General features: G+C 27.1%; 1 protein-coding gene across 2 annotated transcripts in view; it reads left to right on the plus strand.

The window, feature by feature from the left end:
* The window catches only part of LOC106685203 (thrombospondin type-1 domain-containing protein 4), a 495,278-nt gene that overhangs the window by 93,748 nt on the left and 392,931 nt on the right, over nt 1-8,599 (plus strand). The window lies entirely within an intron of this gene.

Below are 8,599 nucleotides of genomic sequence, written 5' to 3' on the forward strand. Positions count from 1 at the left end.
TTTATTAAATAATTTAATTGATATCCCTTTAAGTTAAAACTCTTTATTTCATCATCAACAGTTAAACGTTTCCGCCAAATCGGCTATCCTCAAGGACAATCCAACAATTAACAGCTTATTATAAATACATTTGTAACAATTCCAATAACAAAACTATTATTGATAATTTAACATACCTTAAATATAAATTTATACCTCACATCAAATTCTTTAAAAACGTTTTGTAGGCTATTCTTCCCAGGTCATTAATTACAAGTCAAATTACCGTATGAAACAATAGATTAATAGGGAATCATATTAATTATTAAGCTTATGTCTAGTTACTTATTTTGTAACAATTTCATTATTTTTTAAACTTTTTGTTTATAGCAACTTAACACTATCAATTATCATATAAAAGAACTATTTTTAACCTTCCATACACTCAGATCATGCTTTTAAATAACTTATTTGAAATTACATTTCGGTCTAAGTTTTTATTTATTGAAATTCATATTATAATTAATTGTAAATATTAACATAACATTTTACCCATATTTTTTATTTTTAAAATAGATACAAAAAAATTTAACCAATACTATGCAGAGATTTTAAGCAAATTTATGAAAAATATGGTTAAAAGTTACCATTTAAAATTAGTTTTAATATGGCTTTTTATTATTAAATAAATAAAAACTTAGGCCAAAATTTAAGTTTAAAAATTAATGAAATTGTGATAAAATAGGTAACTACACATAAGCTTAGATAAACTTAATAATAATTAATATGATTCCCTATTAATTTATTGTTTAAAGGATAAATGACTTGTAATTATTGACCTGGATAGAATAGCCTGCGAAACGCTTTTAAAAGAATTGGATGTGAGGTGTAAATTTATATTTAATGTATGCTGAATTGTTAATAATAATGTTCTTGTTAAAACTGTTTGAAATGTTTGTATATGAAGCTGTTAATTGTTAGCTTGTCCTTGTGGATGACCGAATTGGCCGAAACGTTGGACTTTTGATGACGTAATAAAGAGTGTTGGAACTTAAATATGGTAGATACGAATTAATATATTTAAAAAATAAATACTAGTCTCAAGAAATTTAAAAGGTTATATATAAAATATTTTCACTTTCTTAAGTTCATTGCTTAAATAAAATCAATTATATCAAAATCAAATTCTCAAAACATTCTTTATTTTCTCAAAAGTCCAACGTTTCGGCCAATTCGGCTAAACTCAAGGACAATTTTAAAAACCAATTTATACACCCATAAATTATTTTTAAAAATTTTTGACACTATTCTGCCTAGGTCACAAGTTTAAGTTAAAATTAAACTATTTTGTCACTATTTTATTGATATTAAACTTTTAATTGTAATCAATTTAACTCTATTAAACCATGCTATCCTAACATTAAGAAATACAAATTTTAACCAAAATAAAGTTGAAATAAATAAATTTTATGCTTGAATTGTTCAAATAAAATTATAATATCAGTGTTATGATAGCATGGTGTAATAGAGTTAAATTGATTATAATGAAAATTTGATTATTAATAAAATGGTGAAAAAAATGGGGTAAATTTGGCTGAAATTAGTGACCTAGACAGAATAGCCTGTAAAAATGCTTTTAAATAATTTATATGAGTGTAATTAGGTTTTTAAGATTGGCCAAATTGGCTGAAACGTTGGACTTTTGAAATATAAAGAATGGTCTGAGATTTTATGTTGAATACAATTGATTTTATTTTTTAGTTTTCTCCTATGTATACACCCACACAATTTTGACAATTAATCTTACTAATTACATTTTGTTTGTCATTTTTTTTTCAATTTTTCCCTTCATATTATTCAAGAAACTCCTTAACTTACTGTTACGACACAGTCCAATTTTTAGATTTTCATAATTTTAGAATGTCATTTTTATTTTTCCTGTCAGTCCGGATAGATAATTCATTTTGTAGTAATGATTTATTTTTTTCTATTTTTATTTTAATCCACTTATCACCTTTTCATATTGCTAACTATCATCATTTCTATAAAAATCTGTTTTCCTTATTCGATTCGGTTTGATTATTTTCTTTTAATATTAGTAATGTAGTTAGTGTTCATAATTCGTATAATTTTGTAATTCTTCCATTTAATTTAATTAATGTTGTTAAGGTAAAAGTTCTATTATATATACAAAAAAATAAAATAAATCTGTACCGCAACATCCCATGAAGAGTCAGGGGTGCAGTAGTTAGAAAGGAAGTACTCTTACTAGTCCAACGTTTGTGCAAGTAGGTGACTTGATCGGAAACACTATATATATATACATGCATTCCACATTTTTGCAACTATTCGGTCCTTTGCAATGACCTTTTTCTTCTATACCCCTATCACTTTGATAAAATTATATATTTTCATAAATACTACTTTTACAAATATTTATTATAAGCTTAGGCCATGTTTTCTTGGGTTTTCTTACATCTTATTCTTAATCTCCTAAAAACTTGTGTATTTCAAATTCTTCTCTTCCATGATTTATCATTTCCATTATCCTTGATCATAGAGAAAAGAGAAAGAATTGATAATTATAAAAACCTCCGTTTTATCGCAAGTTTGTGTGGCTCTAAAATCAAAAAATAGACTAGATGGAACAATTAAATTTCGGATATGATCTGGTCTATATAAAAGGATAAAGTATATCAATTTCCATTGAAATCTATGGAGATGGGTAATAATTGTATCTAAAGATTTGTGTGTATAAATCGAATTTGTGAAAACAATCGTTTTTCCCCGCAATTTATTCTGATATAGCTACTCAACTCTAAAATTATCTTTCAAATTTTATATATTAATTAATGTAACTTATTATTTTTTTATATGAAAGCCTTTTCACTAATAATAGGACTGCCTGAGCCGATTTTATTATTGTTCTGAATTTATAATTTATAGAAGAGGTAGGCTCCAGCGTGGTGCGGCTACACATGGAATCGTTTCTCCACGCTCAACCAACACAAATTCCCTCTTAATTAATGTTAGGCCAAACAAAAATAGTTCTAACGAGCTGGACCTTTCTGAACAAACAGGAATTAGTGTATTTTCAAACTAAACCTGGAGTTCTGGAATAGTTATTCCTGGCACACAATGAAACCTATTTATTATTATTTTTGGACAATGATCATATTATTTTTACAATTTTGTTAGTAATTAATAGGATAAATAGATACTGCTATTGTTCTAAATTATATTATTATATTACATTAGGCGGAAACATTTATTTTCTAAAATTAAAATAAAAAGTAACGTCATGAAACATTAATAAGAGATAAGAAAAAATAACTGTTAATACTAGAAATATCTAGGCGTTACGAATCGAAACAAATTAAATTAAAAAATATATAATAATATTAATAAATAAAATAAATAATAATAATAAACAAATTTTTTTTTTTGTAATTTTTAAAATCTTCTGAAATTCTATTGATATGGCTCAGGAACAATGTGCTGTATTTTTTGTGCTTATTTAATTTTTGTTTTTTGTAAAAAGTTTTTTTTGATGTTTTTCCTACTCCTTTTAAGCTATCTAATAAAATTCTTAAAATTAAAAGGTATACTAGTTATGCATTTGCATTAAAAAATATTAACATAATTTTGTGTTAAATTCTTTTCACAGTAATTTGAAATCAGAATTTAATTAATTAAGAAAATATTCGTCTACCTAAGATACATAATCCATACTTTTTACGCAATATAATATATTTAGCGGGAGTGGATTTATGTACTTTATAATTTAGTAATTACTTTTTCTAAAAAAAAAAAAAAAAATCCACTGATTTAATTTTGGAATCGTTAGTTTGTCATCACATTATTTTCAAGACTTGGTTCGTTCTTGTTTGATATAAAACTTCACTACTCATTTATTCTTAATGTTTCTAGTATATAATGTGATATTTTTTATAGTATATTAAAAATTAAAATACTAATTCTAATATTTTATTTTCGTCACTTATGGTTATTTCGAAAATTAGTAATTTGGAGTTTAAAAAAAACGTGTATTACCACAGAAAATTCAGATTAAATTTTTTTTATGTTTGCAGTATTCCCCTTACAATGTATATTGTATATAGGCAAATGAAAATAAAAATGTAATGCCTGATTCAAGAGTTATGAAGCTATAATTCTAAATATATAGCCATCTCTATTTGAGTCAATTACAATAATTGATAATTATTTTTATATATTGTATCAATTATCATTCTCAAAACTGTAAAATGAGTAACATCAAGGCAACGTTACATTTTGAAATCATCGATTTAGATAATGTCTGTAAAAGGTATGCTGCCTTAAAAAAAAAAAAATAATAAAATAAAAATTAATTTTTAAACTCCAAAGCTTTATAAAATATACGGCATGCCTTATCGCTTCAAGCCCTTTTGTGGTCATTGAGATTATTTATGACTATATAATAGCGGATGACTAAAAATTGCTTCTAGCTTGAGAATCACCGATATCGAACAATTCTATTGATAGAATTTGTTGGGGAAATCATATCTTGTTTTTTTTTAATATAGGAATGGATACATCCTATCTGTTTGGTAATGGACATGTTTGGAAAAAAACTCCAGCGTATCCAAATCCCCGCTGGGAATCATGACCTGGGACCATTTTTCATCCTACAAACGTGATCTCGCCCTGACACATCTCCCCATCTTTAGAATCTCATTTCTCTTTGATTGCGTTTCTTTACTTTAAAAGAATTCATGTACGAAATTGGAATACAGATTAGGTGTGTCTCGGGTAATTGTTTCAACGTGGCTATGGTGTAAAAAATAAAAAAGAATCAAGATTATAGGATTGATTCTCTCTATATAGTTCTTATTAGTTTCCAATCTAATTTTTCAGATATTCCGTTTTTTTTTTTTTTATTTTGACGGGGTGGTATAAATACGTAAAATCAAAAGCATTCAAATATACGTTAGGAACTGAAATCACCACAACACATAAAATTATAAATTGATATCGTTTGAATTAGTGTTATATTTTATTGAATTGTTCGTTCTTACTGTGTACAATTTTTCCTTTCAGTTACCTATATGCGGAATATACAGTGAGTGAAACTGTTCCGATCGAAATTTCGAATTTGAGTTTACAAAGGAAATACGAAGCACAAAAATAAAAAAGAGAAGTTGTCAGAAATTGAAATTGCATATTTAAGGCTGATATATATCTGGTGTTTTACAGGAACTTTTGAGATAAAATCGACTTGAGATAATATCGACTGCCACTTTATATAATCGATTTTACGATTTCTCAAAAATGGCTTGAACGATTTTGATTTAATTCGATATATAATTTACAATCAAATGTTCTTTAATAACAACTAGTTTTTATCCTTATTGAAATAGCATAACAAGGCTTAAATAAGTTAATTTGAAATAAATAAGCATTCGTCATTATCAATAGTGATAAAATATACATATAAAATAATTTACTAAAGGAAAAAATGGAGAATTAGGTACAGCTGTAATCGAAGTCGGAGACTGCCGAGTGTGCCCGATCTCTTCCGATTCTAGTAATGAGGGTATAGACGGAAACTGTGACACAAGAGCTTTCAATTATATCTAATGAAAACGTTTTATCATAACTAACGTAAAAGTTATATTACAAGGAAATTATTGAAGTTGGCAATTCCCTGTTGAAATATTTTTTTCTGTTTGAATTTCTTTTGTAAATTATGTTGTTTAATCACAGCACTTTAGATGTAAAGGGTACATTTGGAACTGCAATTCAAACGGTATTTTCCGTTTTTATTCTATTTATTGATTTTTATGTCTAGATTGTTCCTCACTGGTAAGAATATAACAAATTTGAAGTCACATTAACATAGATAAAAAATAATAATAATAACTCTAGAATCATAACTTTTTCGATTAAAATAAAAAAAAAAAAACTATACACCTTTTTTTTTAAATTTCAATCCAAAAATAATTACAAAACTAATTATTAATCTTATTCCTTTGCTGGAAAATTAATTTAAACGATCAAAAGATTTACTTTAATTCGTATCATTTAGAATATAATTATTTCAATGAATGGGTTTACTCTTTATTTGATTTCCTAGAATATTGGATTTATGAAAAATCCTTTTAAGATCCATTGAATGTGATGGTGAGACTCCAAAATAATAATTACCAGAAAATGAAAGTACAAATAAACCAATGAAGTTACTCCAATTTACTTACTATATGTATTCGAAAATAATACTGGTTCATACACCCAAACTTATTTTAAGTAATAAATACCTTTATATGTGAAACATACATAAAGATACAAGAAAAATCTATGTTGTTAAGGAACAATTTTAAACACAAAAGTTTATAAATGATCTATAGTACCCATAAATCATCTAAAAATCCACAATAACATAAAAGTAATAAAAATAATTTTTAAAAAAAGTACTATACTTTTAAATATTAATTTTATTTTCTATAAAATTTTAAATTTCTTTTGGAATACTGTTATTTTCTGATATGTAGAATAGAAAAGAAGCGAATTACCAAACAAGAAGTTTCATAAGTGTTGAATATGGTTGAGAAAATTCATAATTTATGGATTTATGGGACTATAACAGAGGAAGAGTAAAATCTCCTTCCCCGTGCGGCAAAAAGCGCACAGTGTGGAGAGGATATAAAATATGTTTTACCGCATGCTGTAAAAAGTACAAAGTGTGAGCATATCTTCAAAATGCTACCTACCTTCAACATTTGATTAACAATTTGACAGCATCAAAGACCACTGAGAAATCCAATTTAGTCAGGCATTGTGTTAGCTGTTTTTATCTTCAATGGATTAGATGTGGTCCTAACAATCTATCCGTCATTGATTATGACCTTGAGCTATTTTGAAAAAAACTATTGGGTACTTCGAAGTCAAGATATTATAATATCTTGTGTAATTTACTATTCAAGATAATATGGATAAATTTACTGTTAACTTTTATCGATAATTATTTCTCCTTGTAACTTTAATTTAGGAGCTGAGCCACGATCTTTTAGATTAATCCGCAGTTTGTTCAACTGGAACTTATGAAGTATTCGTTCTCAGGTCATGAGCCAAAACAATTTTTTTACAATTAACAGATTTTTTTTAATGCAATTATCAAAGGATCTGTTTAATTTTGAATCAGTAAACTCGAAAAATTATCATTTTAGCTTGTTTTTTTTTTTAATATTCTGTTACTTAATAATACGTCAAATTCTCTGAAAAATGTCAGGGTAAAATGGCAAGTGTAATAGAAGCTCAATTTCTAGGCTACCTAATGTATCATGTTTTTTAGTTTAAAATTTAAAGATCAATTCCCATCAAATCACCTTTACTCTCCGTCGTAAAACCTGTACCCTCCTGTTCTACAGTATCCTTTCTAAACACTCCACTACCGCCTGTTGAACATATTCGATACTTAGAACTCCATCTTGACAAGAGACTTACTTGGAATCCACATACAAGACTGAAATGACAAGAAGCTGCTCGTAGATCCCGATAGCTACAACACATACTTGACAAACGCTCTAAACTTCCCATTCACTACTAAAAAAAATTAGTATACACTACGATAATCAGACCAATTTGGACGTATGGAATTGAGCTCTGGGGCTCTACCAAGCCATCAAATTCCTCCCGCATCCAATCCTTACAATCCAAAATCCTACGTAAAATCCTTGATGCTCCTTATTACGTTACAAATAAACTCATCTACTAAGACCTTAACATCCCATTCTTTGCAGATTTGGCCCAAAACAGATATGTGTCTTTTCATTCCAAACTCCTTACCCATCTTCACCCATTAATTCTTAATCTTTCATCCTTAACAATCCCTGATAACCCTTCGAGGCGTCTGAAAAGAAGATGGCCACGGGACCTTCTAATTTAAATTAATGCTTGAAGTACCACCAATAGGTGGTCCCTTCCCAAGATTTTCAAGTGTAAATGAAACATACAACATATTTACTTATTGTATCGATTACTTGTACAAATGTAAATCACATTAAATAAATAAATAAAAAAAAATTAAAGATCAAGTGACCTGAAAATTGATGTTCTACCATGTCTACTAAATACGGTTTGAAGTCTCAAACCTACGACCATTTATCCAAATATCTAAGTGTATGTATTTTTCATGGGTATGTTTTTGATACCTCTCCTTTCCAGTGATTCACAATAACCTTTCGATCAACTAAGGAAATGTACAAAAGTCATCAATAGATAGCAACAAAACAATCATAGAGACCGTATTAGTAATCAGTAGAACGGTTTATTAAAAAAAAATATTGAATCAATTTAAAAAGAAATAATACATAAATAAAAAAAAAAACATATAAATATATTAGAACAAACAAATAAATAGATTAAAAAAACACAGATGAATATTATCAGAACTAATATCCATGCAGGTGATGATATATGATACCCAGAGAGTCCAAAATAATATTTTCCGCCAAGATCGATACTTCCCTAATACTAACACCTAAGTCTTTCAAGAAGTTCCTCGTACTATTCGCGTTACGCGAATTAAATAACATAAAAATCAGTGAAGACTAAAATGATTTTATTCTTTTTTTTTTTTTTT

Source organism: Halyomorpha halys, unplaced genomic scaffold (genome assembly GCF_000696795.3).
Source record: "Halyomorpha halys isolate HHAL.00 unplaced genomic scaffold, Hhal_1.1 Scaffold31.1, whole genome shotgun sequence".
NCBI lineage: Eukaryota > Metazoa > Arthropoda > Insecta > Hemiptera > Pentatomidae > Halyomorpha > Halyomorpha halys.